The 13,360-nt window shown below is 37.7% G+C and overlaps 1 non-coding gene across 1 annotated transcript; it reads left to right on the forward strand.

Moving 5' to 3' along the window:
• The first annotated feature begins 13,251 nt into the window (after window positions 1–13,251).
• On the forward strand, window positions 13,252–13,360 carry LOC112780940 (small nucleolar RNA R71). The gene has a single exon (XR_003191746.1). It is a non-coding gene; the product is annotated as a small nucleolar RNA R71 (small nucleolar RNA).

Consider the following 13,360-nt stretch of genomic DNA (forward strand, 5'->3'; position numbering starts at 1 on the left):
CCTTGCACTCTTCTCTAGGATTAACCTCAGTATTACTGGGAAGAGTTTTAGGAGGAATCTTAGGGATTCTCTTGCTCAGTTGACCAACTTGCACCTCCAAGTTTCTAATGGAGGACCTTATTTCATTAATGAAACTATGAGTGGTCTTAGAGAGGCTGGAAACCAGAGTAACTAAGTCAGAAAGGCTCTGCTTAAAGGCTTCCATATTTCCTTGAGAAGATGGGAATGGTGGTCTGTTATTGAACCTATTTTGGTTCCTACCACCTTGATTGTTGTTGAAACCTTGCTGAGGTTTCTGTTGATCCTTCCATGAGAGGTTAGGATGGTTCCTCCATGAAGGATTGTAGGTGTTTCCATAGGGTTCTCTAATGTAATTCACCTCCTCCATGGTAGGTTGATAATCTCTAAAATCACTTAACACACATATCAAGGCATCTAATGGTGATAAGAGAGGATTAATATTAGCAATATAAAGGCCAAAGAAGCATGTTTTCAATCAAAGCACATAATTAGGAAGGTAAATGTAAAACCATGCAAATAGTATGAATAAGTGGGTAAAGAGTTGATAAAAATCACTCAATTGAGCACAAGATAAACCATAAAATAGTGGTTTATCAGTTGATCAAGATCATAAGCTTCTTCTCCAGGAGAAGCTTCCTGATTACTGCAAGCTGCAGTTTGTATTCTAGTCAGATGCTGGGAGATCATATTGACTTGCTTAGTCAAGATCTTATTCTGAGCCAATATGGCATTCAGAGTTTCAACTTCATGAACTCCTTTCTTCTGAGGGATTCTATGGTTTACAGGATTTCTTTCAAAAGTATACATGAACTGGTTGTTAGCAACCATTTCAATGAGTTCTCTTGCTTCTGCAGGTATTTTCTTCAAGTGGAGTGATCCACCTGCAGAGCTATCCAATGAAATCTTGGACAATTCAGATAGACCATCATAGAACACGCCTATGATGGACCATTCTGAGAGCATGTCAGGAGGACATCTCCTGATCAGTTGCTTGTATCTTTCCCAAGCTTCATAGAGGGATTCACCTTCTCTTTCTTTGAAGGTTTAAACTTCCACTCTAATCTTGCTCATCCTTTGAGGAGGAAAGAACTTAGCCAGAAAAGCATTAACCTGCTTTTCCCAAGATTTAAGACTCTCTCTAGGTTGGGCATCCAACCATAGCTTAGCTCTGTCTCTTACAGCAAAGAGAAAGAGCATCAGCTTGTAGACTTCAAGATTAACTTCATTAGTCTTTTCAGTATCACAGATCTGTAAGAATTCAGCTAAGAACTGATGTGGATCTTCCAATGAAAGTCCATGAAACTTGCAGTTCTGCTGCAGAAGAGAGACTAACTGAGGCTTAAGCTCAAAATTATTAGCTCTAATGGCAGGTACAGAGATGTTTCTGCCATAAAAGTTAGAGGTAAGCATGGTGAAGTCACCAAGAACCTTTCTAGGCTCCTCTTGTGGTTCGGCCATATCCTCTATTTCTTGTTCAAAACTTTCTAATAGGTCTCTTCCGGAGTGTTGTGCTTTAGCTTGTTGTAAATGCGTCCTTAGAGTCTTCTCAGGTTCAGGATCAAGAGTCAAGAGGGGTTCTTTATCCCTGTTCCTGGTCATAAACAAGAAGAAAAGAAAAGAAAGAAAAAGAAGAAAACTTTCTATGCCAATAGGCAAAAAGCTCCTCCTTAAAGTCAGATGTGAAGAGAGAAGAAGAAGACAAAAAAGAAATAAAAGAAGTAAAAGAAGAATACTTTGAAAATAATGGATAGAAGTAAATATGAGATAGAAGATGAGAAGGAAGAATAGAGAGGGTGTAGAGTTCGAATGATAGAGATGTGAGAAGAAGAGCAGTATAAATAGAAAAAGTAAATAAAAGTTAAAATATTTTTGTTTTTATTTTATTTATTTATTATTTTCGAAAATAAGTTAATTAATTTAAAAGGATTTAAAATTTAAATATTAAATTTTCGAAAATAGAAGAGAGAGAAAATGAAGAAGTTTTTGAAAATTAAGAAGAGATGAGAGTTAGTTAGGTAGTTTTGAAAAAGAAGAGAGAGAAGAAGAGAGAGTGTTTTCGAAAATTAAGAAGAGATTGGTTAGTTAGGATGTTTTGAAATAAAAGAGAGAGAAGATAAGATATTAATTAAGAAAAAGATTTAAAATTAAAATAAGATAGAAGATAAGAAAAGATTTAAATTTAAAATAAGATAAGAAGCAAGATAAGAAAAGATTTTGGATTTGAAATTTGAAATTAGAAAAAGATAAGATATGAAATTAAAAAGATTTCAAATTGATTTTAAAAAGATAAGATTTTAAAATTTGAATTTGAAAAAGATATGACTTTGAAAATTGAAATTTGAATTTTTAATTTTGAAAAAGATAAGATTTTGAAAAGATAAGATTTTTAATTTTGAAAAGATTTGATTTTTGAAAACTTGACAACTAAGATATGATAAGATAAAAATTTAAAATTGAAATCTGAATTTTTAATTAAGATTTTCAAAAATTATGTTAAAATAAAAATAGAAAAGATATTTTTTATTTTTTTTTTGAATTTTATGATGAAAGAGAAAAACACACAAAAGACACAAAACTTAAAATTTTTAGATCTAGCACCCTTGATTTTCGAAAATTTGGAGGGAAACACAAAGGGACACCAAACTTAAAAATTTTAAGATCAAAACACAAAAAAAAAAACTCAAGAACACTTTAAAGACTCACAAGAACACAAAGAACAAAATTCAAAGACTCAAAGAATACAAGAACATAAAAAGAACACCAAACTTAAAATTTTTAGGAAACTTAAAAGAAATTTTCGAAAATTAAAAGAAAATAAACAAGAAGATACCAAACTTAAAGAATTGACACAAGAATTGAACAAAGAAACTATTTTTTTTTTTAATTTTGAAAGAAAGACTTAGAATTTTCGAAAATTTTTAACCAAGAACATAAACTCAAAGACTCAAATTAAAAACAAAGATCAAACAAAGAATATAGAAATATTTTTGAAAAATTTTTGTAATTTTCGAAAAAATAGAGAAGAAGAAAATAAAAATAAAAGACTCAAAGACTCAAATAAAGAGAAGACAAATATTTCTTGAAAAAGGTTTAGGAAAAAGTTTTAAAATTTTTGGAATTGACAAACAGAAAACAAGAACATTGCAAGACTCAATACTAAGAACAAAAGTTAAACAAAGAAAAGAAAAATATTTTTGAAAAAGATTTTTAATTTTTTTCGAAAAATTGAGAAGAAGAAAACAAAAATTAAAAGACCCAAACAAAATAAAATAAAATAAATTACCTGATTTAGGGAGTAAGACAATCCTTCAGTTTGTCCAAACTCAACAATCTCTGGCAACAGCGCTAAAAACTTGGTGCGTACGAACCCCACACCTTTCGTACAGCAGTACCAACAAGTGCACTGGGTCGTCCAAGTAATACCTGAGCGAGTCAGGGTCGATCCCACGAGGATTGTGGTTTGAAGCAAGCTATGGTTATCTTGCAGGTCTTAGTCAGACAGATCAGAAGGTTTTTATGTTTTCATTCATAAAGAGAAACTATTTATGAGAGGAATAAAGAAAAAGAGTTAGAAAATACTGATAGGAATAGGGTTAAGGATTGGAGTTGCATTGTCTTTCTGAATTAACTCTGGTACTACTGTCTTCTCTGCTTGTGAATGATCTTCTTCTACGGTAGGCTGTATGTGATCAACGCCATAGGCCGTGGTCATTGATCTCCTCTGCTACAGATTGAATGCCATTGGTCGTGGTCATCCAATCTGACGAAGGGTGAAGTGCATAGCAGTCCATTCTCTTGGAGATCCTACTCAAAATGCCACAGACAAGGTCGAATCTTCCGGATCAGAGGATGATGCTTCTTAGGATTCTAGCCTATACCACAGAGACCCTAATCTCCCTGGAAATTGGCTGAACTAGTGTCTCAAGAAGTCCCCAACGAATTCGTGGATTAGCCATCTGAGAGATGTATAAACATAGTTGTTGGCTCGTGCTTTGATGAGATATTTTGGAGGAAAAATAAATCTCTCCCAAAACACCCAAAACTATCCGGCAAGTGCACCGGGTCGCATCAAGTAATAAAAACTCACGGGAGTGAGGTCGATCCCACAGGGATTGAAGGATTGAGCAATTTTAGTTTAGTGGTTGATTTAGTCAAGCGAATCAAGTGTTGATTGGGTGATTTTGTGACTTGCAGAATTAAATTGCATTGAAGTAAAGAGAATAAGAAATAAATTGCTGAAACTTAAAGAACAAGAAATTAAATGGCAGAAACTTAAAGTGCAAGAAATGTAAATTGCGGAATCTTAAAGTGCAAGGAATGTAAATTGCTTGAAATGTAAAGGGGATTGGGATGTGGATTTGCAGAAATTAAACAAGGAAAAACTAAATTGCATCAAACAGAAGAGGAAAAGGGAATTGGGATTGAACCGGATGTGAAGCAGAAAGGTAAATGAACATAAGAAGCAGTAAACAGAGAATTGAAATGGAAAATTAAGATCTCAGGACCCAGAGACTAGAAAACCAAGTCTAGATCTCAATGCCTTCCTAGATCCAACAAGAACAATTGAAAGGGAATTGTAAATTGCAAAGAAAAGAGATGAAGAACAATGAACCGGAAATGAAATTCAATTAACAGTAAAGAAACAGAGAGATCCAAGATTGAGATTGAAACAGAATTTCTTCAATTCTCCAATCCAAGATCCAAGACAAATGTAAAATGAAATTGAAGGCAATAAAAACAAGAAATTAAAGTTCACTCAAGTTCAAAAGCTCTCCGAAAACTATTATGAAAATTCTAAAAAGAAAGCTCCCCGAATAACTTGAATTCTATCCTATTTATACACTTCCAAAAATGATCTTCAAGCCTTGAGTTGGGCCTTTGTTCTTGGTGGAATTGGGTTGAAAGAGGCCTTGGTTGATTGCTCTTGAAGTTTGAAGAAGAACCAAAGTGAATCAATTGAACCGGTTTTGAGGTTAGCCAAAGTTGGACCAAAAGTTTGAGCCAAAGTTAGGGGTCTAACTTTGGCTCCAACTTTTCATATCAGTTGGCACATTTTTCTGGTTTGGACGTTGGTGCCAACGTTAGGGGTCTAACTTTGACCCTAACGTTGGCCTTGCTTATATGCTAGTGGCGCCAACGTTAGCCTCCAAGTTAGGGGGCTAACGTTGGCGCAAACGTTGGCCCTTCTCCCTTTGTAATTCATGTGCCAACGTTAGCCTCCAAGTTAGGGGGCTAACGTTGGCGCAAACGTTGGTGCCCAGGGGAGATCTTCTCAAGTTCCAACGTTAGCCTCCAAGTTAGGGGGCTAACGTTGGGGCTAACTTTTGCTCCTCTTCCTTGAATATACATGTGCCAACGTTAGCCCCCAAGTTAGGGGTCTAACGTTGGCGCAAACGTTGGTGCCCAGGGAAGAAGTTTCTCTTGCCAACGTTAGCCTCCAAGTTAGGGGGCTAACGTTGGCTCAAACGTGGGGAGCCCAGGGAGTAATCTTCATGCCTAACGTTAGCCTCCAAGTTAGGGGTCTAACTTTGAGGCTAACTTTAGGTCCAACTTTTTGCTTCATGGTTCAATTTCACTTATTCCATTGTTCTCTCTTCACTCCTAGCCATTCCTTCTTGCTTCAACCTTTTTCCAAGCTTTCTTCACCTATCATTAATCAACCAAACTCATCAAAGCTATGCTCAAAATCATGAGATATTCATTCTTTCATAATATGCAACAAATATAGCATAAAACCTCATGAAATGGCATGAATTCATATATGGTTGGTTCAATCAAGCGAAACATGAAAATCTACTCAATTAGCTTGCTTGTAGCTCAAGAAAGTGCATAATTCTAATGAAAACAAAAGAAAAAGACTAGCTAAAATAGGCTAAGATGACTTGTCATCACAACACCAAACTTAAAGCTTGCTTGTCCCCAAGCAAGAAATGAATTATGCTCAGAGATTCTTTCAATTAAGATGGATTGAGGAACAATTGTAAAGTGCAGTGAGTGAAGTGATCAAGTATTAGTGGGGTGAACTCTAAATCATGTGCTTCATGCAAGGGCTTCAGTGCTCACTAGTCCTTACATATTGGGAGTCGTAGGTCTTAGGATTTTCATCCAAATGGTACCATGGAGATCTCTTTATATGTAATCACCTTGAAGCAGCTTATAGTTTCTGTGCTTTGGCCTCGACTCTAAGTATCATGTCTCAAGGCGGCTCTTTAGATAAGCTTTCAATCAATACTCCTAAACCAGTTGGTTTTAAGGTATTAGGTGTTGAAGCACCCTTGAGGATTTACTTGCTCAAGCCTCTTTCCTTGACACACTTCAACCACAAGCATTTTACTAGGCTAACAACTCTTTGAGTCATTGTTTCTTCTTTCTTTTCTGCCTAGTAATTGATGCTCAGAGCCTTGGACCATGTTCTTTTTGTTTTTGTATTTTCTTTTCTTTCTTTTGTTTTGTTTGCTGCTTCTTGGATCAATAGATTTTTGAGAATCTCCACAATACTTCTTTGAACTTCATGTCCCGCCTATGAGCTCCCATGCAAGTTTTCACAAGCATGCAACCTCAATACATTATCACACAACCAGAACCACCACTTCTCTTAATCTTTTGCTTGCCTCAAAATTGTTTAATTCCTCAATCCTTCTTTTCAAAGAACTTTCATGTGATGCATTCTTGAAAATTGAGTGCAAACAAGTTTTGAAGATAAGAATGTTGTGAATGATCAAGCATCTTGCTTATTGAGTCATAAAGAAAGACTTATGCTATGCAGGCAGGGGTATATAAAACTATCCTATGCAGACAGGCAGGGCAATTAAGGATACAATCCAACTTTCAATTACAGCAATATTTGATGCAAAACAATGACTTAACAATACAACCTGTTGAAGTTTACTTGCTTTCCTTCTTCTCATCATCATCATTGCTGGCCTTTAGGTTTATCTTTTGTTTCTTTGGTTGATGATGCTTAAGCCTTCCAACAGCTTGTATGGACCTCTGCAATGATATTGAAAGTTGCTTGTTCCCCAAGCACTTGCAAAAGGGTTAGCTTGCATGATTTATTTGTGGGCCTTTGTACTTACTTTGGTGTGGGAACACCAAACTTAGTACCTTGCCAATGCATTAGATTAACCATGTGTAATAACTCTTTTTCTTTTCTTCTTCTTTTATCAAAAGCAATAAAAATGAAACTAGGAAACAGCAGAATAGTTAACTAGTTTATCCAACATGCTTGAAGCCAGCATTATGCAGAAGGTGAAAGTGTGTTTTATGATGAGATTTTGGTGGAACACCCAACTTAGAATCCTTCATTCTCCCTTAGATTGTTTTGGTGTGCAACACCAAACTTAGCTTCTTGCATTATAGATAAAACTAATTAACCGTTTTATTAAAATTGCTATGAAAAGAAAACTACCTCAGGTTGGGTTGCCTCCCAACAAGCGCTCTTTTATTGTCACTAGCTTGACATCTTTCATCCTGTGATCATGGAAGTTGAGGTTTCTGTTGCCTTTGGTTTCCTCCTCTCACCGTAGGCTTCTCCTTGTTTTCCATAACTGCTTTCCCTTTCAACTCAGCAGCTTTTTCATTGTTCTTCGAGTCATCTTCAGTGGCTCTTAGGGATATATTTCCCTCTCTCTCACCCAGTTTAGCAGGGTTTTGAACCATTTGTTCCATGTACCCTTCAATTCTTTTGAGATATGCCTCTTGGTTTTTCCTTATGTCCTCCTGCTCTATTAATGTCATTTCTTGAATTTTCATAAACCTTTCCATCATCGTTTCTAGAACATAGAGTTTTTGGAAGTTTAGGATTGGTTGTGACTGTGTTAATTGTGGTGATTGATGTAAGTCATTTTGGGCAGGTGGTGGGGTAGGATAGGGTTGGAGGTGTGTATATTGGGGTGGTGTGTAGTGATTTTTGTTGGTATGGTGCTGTTTTTGCAGGTTTGGGAAGTTGGGGTTATTATAGTTGAGGTCCCTTTGTTCCTGATGCTGAAATTCCCTCATTCTTAAATAAGAATGTGGTTTCCATGGTGGAAATTGTGCATTCAATGTGGCAGAATGTAGAGAATCAATTTGTCTAGCTATTGATTCCAATTGCTGTTGAGTTTGCTGGTGTAGCTGCTTGTTTTGATTCATGATTGCTCTCACCCCTTCAAGATTCATTACTTCCTTTTCTGAAATTGCATTATGTGGCATCTCAAATGAGTGTTGGTTATTGGCTCTTTTGTCACTGAACTCTGCAGCTCCTTGGGTGGTTGTTGTTGCCTTGAGTAGGCCATCTGAGAAGTAATCTACTGCTTTTCTTGTTTCGGAGGTTAATCCTTCATAGAACGCTCGAAAATCCACCTTGTCATTTGCTTTCTTGTATCTCTCCCATGCCTTGAACAGTGGTTCTTCCTTTCTTTGTATGAATGGATGTACTCCTTCTTTCATCTTGATGTGTTGTTGGGGTGAGGAGAATTTGGCTAGAAACTTGGCAACCAATTCATCCCAACTAGTTATACTTCCTTGGGGAAAGGTTTCAAGCCATTGTGCAGCTTCATCCTTCAGTGAGAAGGGAAATAACAAGAGCTTAATGGTATCATGGTCTACACCATTGATATTGACAGCCCCACAAGTTTTCAGAAAAATGGACAGGTGCTGTTTAGAGTCTTCCAAGGGATTTCCACCATAGGAACAATTTTTCTCTATTAGTGTAATGAGCTGTGGATTCATGTTGTGATGTTCTTCTTTCTCAGAAACTTCTTCTCCCCTGTGACATATAAATCAATCAATAGAAAACATAGTGATTCTCTTGAAAATTGGATGTAGCCGGTTGAGACAAAACTTCAAACAGTTAGTGGGTTAGTCAAAATTAAAGAAAAATAAAGAAAAAGTGCTTGATCTAGATTACCACCTCACTTAATCATTGTCAATCTAATCAATCCCCGGCAACGGCGCCAAAAACTTGATGAGATATTTTGGAGGAAAAATAAATCTCTCCCAAAACACCCAAAACTAACCGGCAAGTGCACCGGGTCGCATCAAGTAATAAAAACTCACGGGAGTGAGGTCGATCCCACAGGGATTGAAGGATTGAGCAATTTTAGTTTAGTGGTTGATTTAGTCAAGCGAATCAAGTGTTGATTGGGTGATTTTGTGACTTGCAGAATTAAATTGCATTGAAGTAAAGAGAATAAGAAATAAATTGCTGAAACTTAAAGAACAAGAAATTAAATGGCAGAAACTTAAAGTGCAAGAAATATAAATTGCGGAATCTTAAAGTGCAAGGAATGTAAATTGCTTGAAATGTAAAGGGGATTGGGATGTGGATTTGCAGAAATTAAACAAGGAAAAACTAAATTGCATCAAACAGAAGAGGAAAAGGGAATTGGGATTGAACCGGATGTGAAGCAGAAAGGTAAATGAACATAAGAAGCAGTAAACAGAGAATTGAAATGGAAAATTAAGATCTCAGGACCCAGAGACTAGAAAACCAAGTCTAGATCTCAATGCCTTCCTAGATCCAACAAGAACAATTGAAAGGGAATTGTAAATTGCAAAGAAAAGAGATGAAGAACAATGAACCGGAAATGAAATTCAATTAACAGTAAAGAAACAGAGAGATCCAAGATTGAGATTGAAACAGAATTTCTTCAATTCTCCAATCCAAGATCCAAGACAAATGTAAAATGAAATTGAAGGCAATAAAAACAAGAAATTAAAGTTCACTCAAGTTCAAAAGCTCTCCGAAAACTATTATGAAAATTCTAAAAAGAAAGCTCCCCGAATAACTTGAATTCTATCCTATTTATACACTTCCAAAAATGATCTTCAAGCCTTGAGTTGGGCCTTTGTTCTTGGTGGAATTGGGTTGAAAGAGGCCTTGGTTGATTGCTCTTGAAGTTTGAAGAAGAACCAAAGTGAATCAATTGAACCGGTTTTGAGGTTAGCCAAAGTTGGACCAAAAGTTTGAGCCAAAGTTAGGGGTCTAACTTTGGCTCCAACTTTTCATATCAGTTGGCACATTTTTCTGGTTTGGACGTTGGTGCCAACGTTAGGGGTCTAACTTTGACCCTAACGTTGGCCTTGCTTATATGCTAGTGGCGCCAACGTTAGCCTCCAAGTTAGGGGGCTAACGTTGGCGCAAACGTTGGCCCTTCTCCCTTTGTAATTCATGTGCCAACGTTAGCCTCCAAGTTAGGGGGCTAACGTTGGCGCAAACGTTGGTGCCCAGGGGAGATCTTCTCAAGTTCCAACGTTAGCCTCCAAGTTAGGGGGCTAACGTTGGGGCTAACTTTTGCTCCTCTTCCTTGAATATACATGTGCCAACGTTAGCCCCCAAGTTAGGGGTCTAACGTTGGCGCAAACGTTGGTGCCCAGGGAAGAAGTTTCTCTTGCCAACGTTAGCCTCCAAGTTAGGGGGCTAACGTTGGCTCAAACGTGGGGAGCCCAGGGAGTAATCTTCATGCCTAACGTTAGCCTCCAAGTTAGGGGTCTAACTTTGAGGCTAACTTTAGGTCCAACTTTTTGCTTCATGGTTCAATTTTACTTATTCCATTGTTCTCTCTTCACTCCTAGCCATTCCTTCTTGCTTCAACCTTTTTCCAAGCTTTCTTCACCTATCATTAATCAACCAAACTCATCAAAGCTATGCTCAAAATCATGAGATATTCATTCTTTCATAATATGCAACAAATATAGCATAAAACCTCATGAAATGGCATGAATTCATATATGGTTGGTTCAATCAAGCGAAACATGAAAATCTACTCAATTAGCTTGCTTGTAGCTCAAGAAAGTACATAATTCTAATGAAAACAAAAGAAAAAGACTAGCTAAAATAGGCTAAGATGACTTGTCATCATGCTTTCCAGTCACGTATTCACACGAACCCAAGTAGACACGGGTGTTTGCCAGCGATGTTTATCTTAATGTGATTAACAGAGTTAATTGGTTTGATCATCCTATTCATCACGATAAATATCGGATTATACATCTTAGAGATAAATCAAACACGGATCGAAGAAGAAACAGTAATACGTTTATTGATTAATAGGACTCAACAGGGTTCCTCCCCTCAACCTAGGAGGTTTAAAAACTCATACTGATGGTAAAACAAAGTGTAAAATGTGTATGATGGTGAAAGGAATTGAAAATCTCTGAATTACAAAAATAAAATCCCTTAAATACTAAACAAATGACTAGTAAGGGTAAAATAGTCTTTTTAGTGCTAAAATCCACTTCTGAGGCCCACTTGGTGAGTGTTTGGGCTGAGCTTTGATGAGATCCACGTGCTATGAGGTCTCTTGGGTGTGGAACGCTAGCTAGGGGGTCCTCTTTGGGCGTTTTTACATTGGTCTTTGCTCTTTGGGCGCTGGACGCCTGGAAGGGGGCAGATAGCTGGCGTTGGAGCCAGTTTTGGGCCTTCTAATCCGAAGTAAAGTATAAACTATTATATATTCCTGGAAAGATCTAGAAGTCAGCTTTCCATAGCCGTTGAGATCGCTCTATTTGGACTTCTGTAACTCTAGAAAAGCTCTTTCGAATGTAGGCAGGTCAGATCCGGACAGCATCTGCGGTGCTTTCTCTGTCTCTGAATTAGACTTCTGCTCCAGCTTCTCAATTTTAGCCAGAAAATACCTGAAATTGTACAAAACACAAAAACTCATAGTAGAATCCAAAAATGTGAATTTAACACTAAAACCTGTAAAAACTTAATAAAAACTAAACAAAAACTACTAAAAACTATATGAAAGTGATGCCAAAAAGTGTATAAAATATCCGCTCATTAGTGCCTATAGTGCAAGGAATTAGGAAGCGTTCGGGATCCGAAAGCTTTTTAGTTAGCTTCTGCTGAACCAAAGCATTGAGTTCTTTGGTAAGCACTGGAGGTTCCTCCTCCAATGTCTTTACTCCAAATAACTTAGCGTTTAGCTTCATGAGAGCTCCTAGGTACCAAGCAACTTGCTCTTCCCTAGTTTCCTCATCCTCATCAGAGGATGAGTATTTATCAGAACTCATGAATTGCAAGAGTGCTTGCAAGGGGATCCTTACGGTCTCTACATGAGCCTTGGCTTCCTTTAATTCTTGGATAGAGACTTCCTCAGTGGGTGTTGAACGCTCAGTAGGAACACCCTTACTGGCGTTCAACTCCATCTCTGGTGGCTTTTTGGGCATTGAACGCTCAGTAGGGACATCTTCACTGGCGTTCAACGCCAGCCTCACTGCCAATTTGGACGTTGAACGCCCAATAAGGTTCTCCTTACTGGCGTTCAACGCCAGCTCTTGTGCCAGTTTGGGCATTAAACGCCCAGTAAAGTACTCCTTAACGCCATTAAAGGTGTAGCATTGGGCGTTAAACGCCCAGTAAGGGCTTCCTTACTGGCGTTCAACACCAATGATGGCATATCATTGGGCGTTGAAGACCCATTAGGGATCACATTATTAGCGTTTAACGCCAAATTACTCCCTTCAGATTCGGCCTCAGTTTTAGTAGTGATGGCCTTGCACTCTTCTCTTGGGTTTACTTCAGTGTTACTAGAAAGAGTGTTAGGAGGAATCTCAAGGATTCTCTTATTCAATGGACCAACTTGTACCTCCAAAGTTCTAATAGAGGACCTTTTTCCAGTTAAAAACTATGAGTGGTCTTATAGAGGTTGGAGACTATAGTGACTAAGTCAGAAAGGCTCTACCAAGAAGTCTCCATATGTTCCTAAGAAGACGGGAATGGTGGCCTGTTGTTGAACCTATTCTGGGTTCTTCCACCTTGATTATTATTGAAGCCTTGCTGAGGCTTCTGTTGATCCTTCCATGAAAGGTTTGGATAATTCCTCCATGAGGGGTTGTAGGTGTTTCCATTGGGTTTCCCTATGTTGTTCACCTCCTCCATCATGGATTGTTCAGGATCATAAGCTTCTCCTTTAGAGGAAGCTTTTTGAGTGCTGCCAGTTGTAGCTTGCATTCCAGTCAAATGCTGAGAGATCATATTGACCTGTTGGGTCAAGATCTTGTTCTGAGACAATATGGCATTCAGAGTGTCTACTTCAAGAACTCCTTTCTTCTAAGGTGCCCCATTATTTACAGGGTTTCTCTCAGAAGTGTACATGAATTGGTTGTTTGCAACCATCTCAATGAGTTATCTTGCTTCTACAAGCATTTTCTTCAAGTGGAGTGATCCACCTGCAGAGCTGTCCAATGATATTTTGGACATCTCAGAGAGACCATCATAGAATATGCCTAAGATAGACTATTCTGAGAGCATGTCAGAAGGACATCTCCTGATCAGTTGCTTGTATCTTTCCCAAGCTTCATAGAGGGATTCACTTTTTTTTTGTTTGAAGGTAAGAACTTCTAGTCTGATTTT

Source organism: Arachis hypogaea, chromosome 19, assembly GCF_003086295.3.
Source record: "Arachis hypogaea cultivar Tifrunner chromosome 19, arahy.Tifrunner.gnm2.J5K5, whole genome shotgun sequence".
NCBI lineage: Eukaryota > Viridiplantae > Streptophyta > Magnoliopsida > Fabales > Fabaceae > Arachis > Arachis hypogaea.